An 11392-nucleotide genomic window follows, 5' to 3' on the forward strand; every position below is an offset into this window, starting at 1 on the left:
AGAAACAGTCAGACACGCGCCTCTGAAATGAGGCACAAGAGACGCGCATTTTGGTCTGCGCATGAGCATTAGCTTGATCCAGCCTTAAAAATACAGTTTTGTCATGATTCAAGCAGTTGAGACAGTTGTTGTCAGATTTCATTGGTGATTACAAATATGAAATTTAATCGAAAGCTTGGCAAACAGTTTGAGAATTTGATGTTTGCCCATTCAAAGAGATAGGAGTTGCACTTGCATGCCTGAGAGGCGTTTCAAAGATGGCTGCCGAGTGAAATGACTTGTCTTAAAGGGACTTCGGTTCCCTTATGAGAAGGACCAGCAATCCAATCCAGAAACTGCACAGCTTGCAATGCACTAGAGGGAGGGGCCCTAGGGGGTTGGTTCCCCGAAGGAACCCCTCAACCTCAAGTCACCCAAGCCATTTTTACCAAAGTAGACCTCTTCTGGTGCACCAGAGAGGGCGCTACAATGGAGATTAGACAAGGAGACCGCGCATCTAGAGCGCCTAGTGAGCGCTGGGTTGCCGTGACTGGGTTGCTGTGCTGCAGCCAGACAGCTCGATGGCACACGACACGCAGAGGAGCGAAAGGTTTGCTCTCGCTGATCTCCACGGTCTCCCAGAGTGTCGGGCAGACCCGCGGCTGTGCTTTTACACACAAGCGGCAGCTGGCCAACAACAGAGGGGACTCAAGCTTCCCGGAGAAAGAAGAGTCACGACCGGCATGTCGACGTGTTCATGTTTTCATAAAAAAACATGAACCACCCACGAGCATCGTTTCAGCACGCGCCCAGGCATGTGAAACAGTGATCGTGGCCATCAGTGAGGACAGGAAACGCCCGCATCCAGAAACACACAAATAGAATGTCATCTTTAAAAAGACGCAAGCTCTACTTGTGTAAGCTCTTTTAGGGACTTTTAGAGCACGCAGGGGAACGGCCGCCGCAACAAAGACAGGGATTGTGTACAGCCTGTCGTGTGCTCTCTCTCTCTTTGAAGGCGCTCACTCTTACCAGCTGTAAAAACGTCTTTCAGCGCTCAAAACGCACCGTACCGGCCGTGTGAACAGCCTTCTGACCCTGTGAAAACAGCTATTTGCTCAATAATGGCAAGGCAAAAAAAAAAAAAAAAAAAAAAAAGAAAATAAAGAGATGACTTTGACCCCGCTGCTGTGCTGTTCGCCCGCACAAAAAAAAGAGAAGTTCAAGTCCAAAAAGCTTGACTCATCTTCTAGCAGACACTTGCTTGCAGAGAACAGGAACAAACACCGTTCGGCTCAGAAGCGAAAAGCTGAAGATGCAACGCACCTGCTGCTCATTAAATACCCGCGCTGCAAGGTGAGCAGCTGATGCATATGATTGCATGCCAGTGTGCATTGGCTCGTTTTAGTTACACTTGAAGTAGATTGGCCTCTCTAGCGAGATTCCTATTCGTCGGTCTGTCCGACGTACCGACGTACGTCAAACGTGACCGTCTGAATGGGAACTACAAGCAAACATTATCTGTGACCATGCCATTTTTAATGCCCATCAGGTCTCTCAGTCAACACAGGCACGCATCCTGAAAAGACATCAGGTTCAAATGAAACAACTTCATCGAGTGCCTTTTGAGCGGAATTCAGAGAGGGTCAAACGGCTGCGGCATGAGTATGTGGAGGTTTGTATTGTTCACTGTAATGTTGCATATTCCACACATTACTTTTTTACATTGACTGTAATATACTAGACCTATCCTGAACTACACAATGTTGTCTTTCACTGTATTTCAGAGAGTTTTGCAGATGGATGCTGAGGAAATCCTGCATGAATTCATATATATTGATGAGCAGGCACGTGCACACATAGACAAAAAGGGGGCTTGAGCCCCTGCCCTTTTTCTTCCTCGAGAGAAAGTGCCCTTTTTTCTGGGGTGCTTTTTTAATTTATGAATATATATTCCTGTTTGCGCACAGCTTCCCTGTCAAACATATATATTTACTGTATAAAATAAATAAATAAATAAAAAAACTATATCAGGTCGGCTTTGTTGAGTTCAGATGCCCTCACTCCGCGACATGCCATTCATGCCCGCACGCACGCGCGCCACGCCCCACCTCACCTCACCTCGAGTTTGCTGCTGGCTGAAAACTTGTGACAACTATTCCCGCGAAAATGCAAATTCAACTGCGACGCCCTAGATGGATGCATCCCGTGCATTTCTTTCAGGTAGGCTAGCCTATGTTCACAAACCTGAAAGTTTTGGCTATTTAAGGGTTATTTATACATTTAACACTGCATTAATAGATGGACCACAATCAACACATCTGCCTGATTTGATACTAATGAAATTTTTGTCATATTATAATTTCAATTATTTTATTGTGTTATGCATTGCGTTTTGAACCATGGTAAACATACCGGTTGGGCTGTCAATACCAGAAGAGGAGCATCCATGAACCACATTATTAGACAGTTTTCTAAGGATGCATGGTTTATTAAAACTATTTAAAAATCATAATACAGCATTACATAATGCTATTCTTAAATCTACGCTTACACAGGGTAATACATCAATAAAAGTTTAAACCCTCGTTGTGTCTTTGCATGTTTGATGTCCACATATTCTTGTTGAAGAAATTACAGTGGCTGTAGCATTTCTATCACAAAGAAGTGGGCGAATATTATTATTTAACTAATAATATATTTTTAATCATGGTTGGCTTTGATCGTGAATTTGATCGTGCTGTTCTGTCTAACAACAAAAGCAGGCTTTTGGCGCCCTCTGCAGGCATTTGTTATAATATAACAGTTCAGGGAAAAAAAATCTTGATCTTGAATCTTTAAATATGCAGATTAGCTGATTTTGGTTAATTTAGAAGAAATCTACAGATGCAAACAGACGGGGGGTAGTAGGCTTAAAACAAACTCCATCTAAATGTGTAGGGTTAGGGTTAATTTTTCTTTCCATTAGAGTAAAAGACATGGCAGCAAAAATGGACCTTAAAATTGTAAAATTGTAAAATCTTAAAATTGTCCACTTCATGAAAGAAGTATTCTAATAACACCAAAAACGATTAATTGATTTGTGCAAAATAAACAAATTATTAGTGAAACTATGTCCCTCTCCTTGGTGCAGTCATTTATTCTACATATATATAGCTACTTGAAAATAGTTGCTGTTGACTTCTCTTGTGATAAACCTGGTGAATACTAAAGAAGACCATGGTCTCTGTGTGAACTAATTATTTGTAGAAATCTGTGGAGTATCTGTGGAGGGCAACGTGGGGGTAACATCACCCTTTGCGCTGCCATTTCACAGCATGGGGTTCTCCTCCGTCATGCCAAAATGAGCCCTTACAACACATCTCACATTCTCGCATTTTTGGACCGATTGCACCACATCGTCATAGCAGGTAATGAAATGCACCAGATACAATACACTGTCATCTGGGACAATGTGTCATTCCATCGCTGGTTTCAACACTATCCACAGTTGACAGTACTATACCTTCCACCATATTCTTCATTTCTAAACCCTATCGAAGAGTTTTTCTCTGCATGGCGGTGGGTGGAAGGTTTATGTTCTCCAGCCCCAGGCTCAGGTACCCCTCATTCAGGCCATGGAGGACGCCTGTGACAAAGTCGACTCCGCCGCTGTGCAAGGATGGATTCTACATTCGAGACGGTTCTTCCCGCGTTGTCTTGCTAATGAGGATATTGCTTGTGATGTTGATGAAATTCTCTGGCCAGATCCAGCCTGGCGAAGAGATAATGTATAGTATGTTTACTGTAGTATTTTCTGTACAATATTGTCAGTTTTTTCAGATTATTTTTTATGTTTGTTGTTGTTGTTATTTACTGTAATTGTAACCTGTATACCTGGATACAGTATTTTACATTTGTCTGTTGTTTGCTGAGCTAACAGTGTTATGCACACTACTGTAGTAGCATGACAACTGGGACATGTTTTGTTGTGATTTCTCCATGTTGACTGATTTGGGTATATGGAGAGAAATCAATGATATTTTCCTCAGTCTGCAGCATTGGTCTTGTGTAGTGTTTGGTGAACTATTGTATAGTTGCACTTTCTCTGTGTACTTCATTTACAGTACTCTAATCACTGAGAATTAGTCTTGCTAAAAGTGTTTTAGGTTAGCAACAGCAGTGTGTAACTGGTTCAAAAAGATTAAAGTCATATGAAATGTGTGTGTTTCGTATGGTAACAAAATATTGTTTTTATAAAGTTGTGTATAGTTTTGACAAAAGTGTTCCATTTTGCAAATGATCTAAAGTGTTGTGCTACTTTGGTGTACGGTTGTGTTAAAGGGTTAGTTCACCCAAAACCCGTAAGACCTCAGTTCATCTTCGGAACACAGTTTAAGATATTTTAGATTTAGTCCGAGAACTTTCTGTCCCTCCATTGAAAATGTATGTACGGTATACTGTCCATGTCCAGAAAGGTAATAAAAACATCATCAAAGTAGTCCATGTGACATCAGAGGGTCAGTTAGAATTTATTGAAGCATCGAAAATACATTTTGGTCCAAAAATAACAAAAACTACGACTTTATTCAGCATTGTATTCTCTTCCCGGTCTGTTGTCAATCCGCATTCACAACTCCGGCTGCGTCCGAAAACCTAGGTAGCTGTCTTGCTGCCTCGCTGTCTTATAAGAGAATGACTTGTATGGCAGTGTTTGTGCATGAAGGCACCTCATGAAACTGATTTCGGACAGACTTCTGAGGCAGCGTAACAGTTTAATGATCTACAGCAAAATAGCGCGAGCTTTGGTGAGAAATAAACAAATATTTAATTACTACAGTAGTAATTTCTCGATAGAAATGATATCAAAATTGAAATATGTTGATCAAAATCGTACATTTATACACAAACTGAGCAGCAAACGCAACTTTCGGATGCCATCTTTATTTTTTTAGCTCAACTGTCACAGAATGGAAAGCACAGGATTGTGGGATATCAAAGGCAGCTAAGGATATATCTATGCTTCCTTCAAAAACCGATCAGATGAAGGTATCTCATGAGACAGGAAGTGAAGCTAACATTGGATTCGGACGTGCCTTGATGCCTTCCTACCTTGAAATGTGTCCTCAGAAGGCAGCATTTTCCAGTTTTCGGACGCAGCCTCCGCTTCTTCTTCTTTCCTGTTTTACGGCGGTTGGCATCCAACTTATTGGTGCATTACCAATACCGCCCCCTTCTGCTCCGGAGTGTGGTTCCGAACTCCGCAGTGACGCTGCTGATGTAAGACGCTGCTGACGTGGTGCGCCAAAGCTTCGTTTACAGTCTGAGGGAGACGCACACTGTATTCAAGCTATTCTACATTGTTTGTATTTTGGTATTGCTATATTTTTTAAAATGGTGCGTAAGTGTGCATGTTGCGGATGTCCTAATCGCCAAAAACAACCACGGCGACGTAAATGTGCATTACCAACACCGACAGATGAAAGGATTCAATGGAATCAATTCAATGGAATCAATTCAATGGAAAGCATTCCGGAAGAGAATACAATGCTGAATAAAGTCGTAGTTTTTGTTATTTTTGGACCAAAATGTATTTTCGATGCTTCAACAAATTCTAACTGACCCTCTGATGTCACATGGACTACTTTGATGATGTTTTTATTACCTTTTTGGACATGGACAGTATACCGTACATATATTTTCAATGGAGGGACAGAAAGCTCTAAAATATCTTAAACTGTGTTCCGAAGATGAACGGAGGTCTTACGGGTTTTGAACGATATGAGGGTGAGTCATTAATGACATAATTTTCATTTTTGAGTGAATTAACCCTTTAATTGTGTGTAGTGATTTGACAAACCAGGCCCTGTTTTCAAAATTGTGCTTAAGCAATCGTAAAAAACTGTAATTATTCATGTGCATTACTCTAACAATATCTCTGAAAAAAATCAAACCCAGACTATATCATTAGAAAAGTATAAAAGTTACAAGTGTTTAAGATTGAGCACAGCAGTGTGTAAATGAATCAAACAGAATCAGAATATATGTCAGAATATATATATACGGTGTCAAAGTTGGGTTTTGTTAAGTTAATTTAAAGTTTTGAATGAAGTGTTTCATTTTGCAAAATAACTGAGGTGTTCTGCTACTTGTGTGTGTGGATCTGTGAATTGTGTGTAGTGTTTTGACAAAATGAGCCTTGTTTTTAAAATTGTGCTTAAGCAATCGTAAAAAAACTGTAACTAGATTGAAAAGTTTGAAAGACAAATTTATGCTGGCCACAGGGCTATAATCAATGTCCCAGGGCAACGTGGGGGTAACATCACCCTTTGCGCTGCCATTTCACAGCATGGGGTTCTCCTCCGTCATGCCAAAATGGGCCCTTACAACACATCTCACATTCTCGCATTTTTGGACCGATTGCACCACATCTTTAAATTGGCAAATTTATGCCAATTTAAAGTCTTGTTTTAAATAGTTTGGTCAGTTAGGCCAGAATAGATAGATGTTCAGGGTGTTTGCTAATGTGTTGTTAGGAGATTCTGGATGGTTTCTTGGCTCTTGGCATGCAGTTGCTGGTGTTGCTAGAGTATGTGGTTGATAGGGTGTTCTAGGTGAACAAACACAGACATTCCCATCACTGTTAAAGGATTAGTTCACTTTCAAATGAAAATTATCTGAAGCTTTACTCACCCTCAAGCCATCTTTCTGTTGAACACAGTCGGAGTTATATTAATAAATATCCTCCTGATGCATCCGAGCTTTATAATGCAGTGGTCAGGGGTCACGAGTATGAGCTGAAGAAAGTGCATCCATCCACATCCATCCATCATAAACATATTTCACACGGCTCCGGGGGGTTAATAAAGGACTTCTGAAGGGAAGCGATGTGTTTGTGTAAAAAGAATACCCATATTTTAACAAGGTATAATATCTAGCTTCCACCAGACTGCCTTCCATATTCAAGTTTCCATAAGTTGATTAGGGAAGGCGTAGCGTAAGCTTTTGAACTGCAAGAGTTTTATACTTTCTTCGTACGTTGAATTTGGAAGGCGGTATATGAATATGGAAGCACTTTCTTCAGCTCATATTCGTGACCCCTGTTCACTGCCATTATAAAGCTTGGGTGCATCAGGATATTAAAATATCTCCGATTGTGTTCATCAGCAGGAAGAAAGTCATATATACACCTAGGATGGCTTGAGAGTGAGTAAAGCTTGGGCTAATTTTCATTTGAAAGTGAACTAATCCTTTAATAACAGAAACTCAAAAATTGTTTGCAAAACTGTGGAAATTCAAAACTGTGGAAATTTTTGTTGCTCTTTAACTTGCTGTTAAATAATTTCTTATTTATTGGGCTTCACTTTTTGACTTTCTCTGTGTCTTGGGATTTTTCCATTGTGCACATCATGTACCTACCTAGACAAAGCAAGAAGTAGTTTACGCACACATTTACGCACATATATAGCTTATTTGTTATTATATTTCTTGAAATGCCATACATGGTAAGGTTTGATTCTTAAGTTGCATGATTGGATGCTCAAGCCATCCTGGAAATTGTTGTTTGACCTATGTCTATAAATATGACCCTTCTTCCTGAATAAATCTGAGAATGCTTTGTACCACACTTGATCTGTGTCTGTGTCTGTGTCATTTTGTGCTCAGTGACACATTTTTGTGTTGATTTTCAGGATGATCCAACCACGGCCTATTATAAGATTTCAGAAGAGGTCAGGTTTTGATTTTTTATCTGTTGGTATTTGATAGAATCTATGATGCCATGTTTTTTTGTTGTTGTTGTTGTTGTTGTTTTTTTTCATCTGACCATAGATGTCGGTTCCATTTGAAGTTCCAGTGATGTCTAACAACTGAATATGCTGGAGATTGTTTATGGATGAGCGAGGAGGATTTTTCTTGAAACCCTCCCAAACAACTTGTGGTGATGTAGGAGCTGTTTGATACATTTTTCTTTTCTTTTCTTTTCTTTCTGTCCCAACAACTGACTCAACTAATCTGTGCAATCACATAAGACACGTGTTTTATCCACTCAATATATATAACATGATGGTTTTATGTAAATTTGAGTTTTAATTGGGTTACATGTTGTCTTAGCCATTTTATTCCTCTTACTTATTTTAATGTGTGTATGTCTTTAAATGTGTATGGGTCTGCCTGTCATGTGACTGATCACATGACAGGAACCAGGAAGTAAGCCAGCATAAAGGAGGCAACATGGCAAACAAACTGGGTCATTAAAAAAAGACCACTAGCTGGATTAAGGAGTTTTTATGGACTTACCTTTCCAGCGTGGACTTTGTATATACAGTACACCGGTGGACATTTTCACATTGGGACTTTATCAGCACTCTACTAGGACTGTTTTAGGGTATGGTGTAAATGGACTCCACGCTTTTAAACAGCCTAAGTTATTCTAATTTTATTGTGTTGTTTTAAGTTCCTTGTGAATATTGTAAATACACCTTATTTATTAATTTCTGTTGTCTGTCTCCTCTTTTTAAACACTCCAAACCTCTCACACAGTTTAATCTGACCCCATTTTAATTCATGTAAAATCGACCAATAGGGCCGATCTTTACAGTGGAAACAATTAATTTATGGCCATTATAAAAGTGGTAACCCAGTGTGGTAACCCAGAAGTATTTTTTGGATACTGCCACAGCAGAAAATCACCAGTTTGAAAGCTATAAGTGCACCTGCTATTGCAGTTTTTATGCAGCTCTACTCACGTGTTTTAGGATGTATTTTTAGAATGTAAGGTAATGTCGGTGTGAAGTTGACAGTTTTGAGATCAAACAGGAAATAAGTTTGTATCTTGGCAACGCTTTTGATAACTGAAAGAAAACAGTGCCATCCTGATTTGGGCACACCTGCAATGTTTGCTAAAAAGCACCACCTACTGGTCAGATAAATATGCTCAAATCTTTCCAACAAATTGTCCTTGGCTCATATAGAGTTGAATGCTATAGTTGGTTAATGACTTCACGGGCAGCATTTTGTATGAAAGCACCTCTGGTTTTAAACAGACATGCAAGAAATCACAGTGGATTTATAATGATCCAAAACAAATTCAAGTTACTTTTAGATAGGCAATAAAACTGGTTTAAAAAAAAAAAAAACATAACTGTGTGTTTATGTGTGTTATGGAGTAGAAGGGAGTTGTAATGGAGAAACTGTTACAGTCTTTCCTGTCTGCTCAGTTATATTATTATTATTATTATTATTATTTATTTATTTATTTATTTATTTATTTTTATAAATATATATATATACACAGTTGTGCTCAAAATTATTCATAGCGTTGGTAAATATGACCAAAGAATTTTTCAAAAATAAATCTGCATCATTAATACTTTTGATCTTTTATTTTAAAAATCTAACCTGTCATTGGAGAAAAAGAATTTTAAATGGGGGGAATATATATATATATATATATATATATATATATATATATATATATATATATATAATTGTTAAATTATTAGACTACCTGTCATAATAAACAAGAAAACTTGCTTAAAACTACATTTAATTACTAAATACTAAATACTTTTTATTCACACATAATAACCAAAATATATATATATTTTTATTTTTATTTTTATTTTTATTTTGCATGGCCTCCTTTGGCTTTGGTAACAGCTTGCATTCTTGCTGGCACTGTTTTTATGTACTTTTCCACATTCTCTGTTGTTACTGACTTCCAAATAGTTTCCTGTTCTTCCCAGAGACTTGCTTTTGATGAAATATTTGTGCAGTCTATCTTTGAATCCATTAAATCCCAACAATAATTATATTTTAACATTAGAAACACTACTTTGACCACCCAATGTAGTTTGTGCCTAACAAATATATAGCCTACATCTTTTTGATCTTTGGCCTATTTTCCCAGTGCCTTAATTAGGGCCCAAGCCAATGAAATGGCGAAGGGCCCTCTTGTTCTTCTAAGGATTATTATTATTTTTAGGGCCCAAGCGAATTAAGCGCGCAGGGCCCTCTTGTTCTTCTAAGGATTATTAGGGCCCAAGCGAAAATTCGCGCAGGGCCCTCTTGTTCTTCTAAGGATTATTATTAGGGCCCAAGCGAAAATTCGCGCAGGGCCCTCTTGTTTTTCTAAGGATTATTAGGGCCCAAGCGAAAATTCGCGCAGGGCCCTCTTGTTCTTCTAAGGATTATTAGGGCCCAAGCGAAAATTCGCGCAGGGCCCTCTTGTTTTTCTAAGGATTATTATTTAGGGCCCAAGCGAAAATTCGCGCAGGGCCCTCTTGTTTTTCTAAGGATTATTATTAGGGCCCAAGCGAAAATTCGCGCAGGGCCCTCTTGTTCTTCTAAGGATTATTATTAGGGCCCAAGCGAAAATTCGCGCAGGGCCCTCTTGTTCTTCTAAGGATTATTATTATTTTTTTTTTTTTTTTTTTTTTTTTTTTTTTCCGTCTTCCGGGGCTTTTTGGGGGCCTTAACATGCTCAAAAACTCTTGAAAATTGGCACACACATTGGAATCCGCGGCCATTAGGACGCCGGAGAGGCTGGTACCCGGGCGTGGCAGGGGGGCTCGACAGCGCCCCCTTGAAAAAAGTCTGAAAATTTGGTCCATATATTAAACACGCTTGCACGTATTAGTATGAAACTCAGTACACATATAGACCTCATCGGGCCGAACAACTTTCGTGCTCTAAGTTAAACACCACGCCAACAGGAAGTCAGCTATTAAGGGTTGTTTGAAAAACGCATGCTCTGGAATTTGATATACTCCTCCTAGACGATTAATCCGATCGCCACCAAACTCGGTCAGCATGAAGTCAAGACACTGATGATTAAAAATTGCCAGGGGATTTTTGATATCTCGAACGGTTTGGCCGTGGCGAGGCAACGAATTTATGGCGAGAAAAAGGAAACAGGAAATGTGTTATAACGTCTGCATACATATATTGATCTTTATGAAACTTCACGAGTGTGTTCGTTATAGGAGTCTGATCACATGGATGTGACTATTGTGAGTCAAAGTTATAGCGCCACCAACTGGCAGCAGGAAGTGTATCACTTTTTGAAATGTTTTGAGATCACCCTCTTATTTTTACCTGATTTGCTTCAAACTTCATCAGTGTAATGTCAATACACAGCAGATGTAGACCTATGACAGGATTTTTGATATTTGAAATATTGTTGCCATGGCAACAGGTCAAACTGTAATAATATTCTTGAGTGTTTTTGAGGCTCTTAACATGCTTCAAATTGCATGAAACTCGACACACACATCAATATTGTCAACCAGTAGACATGGACAAAGCCATAGAAATGGGCGTGGTGGAGGGGCTCAGTAGCGCCACCTTTTGACAAAAGTGGGGGGTTAGTTTTTCCTACAATCACCAAACTCGGTACACATATTGTTCTCATCAAGCCGGACAATTTTCTAAT

This window comes from Megalobrama amblycephala, linkage group LG21, assembly GCF_018812025.1.
Source record: "Megalobrama amblycephala isolate DHTTF-2021 linkage group LG21, ASM1881202v1, whole genome shotgun sequence".
In the NCBI taxonomy this organism is placed as follows: Eukaryota; Metazoa; Chordata; class Actinopteri; order Cypriniformes; family Xenocyprididae; genus Megalobrama; species Megalobrama amblycephala.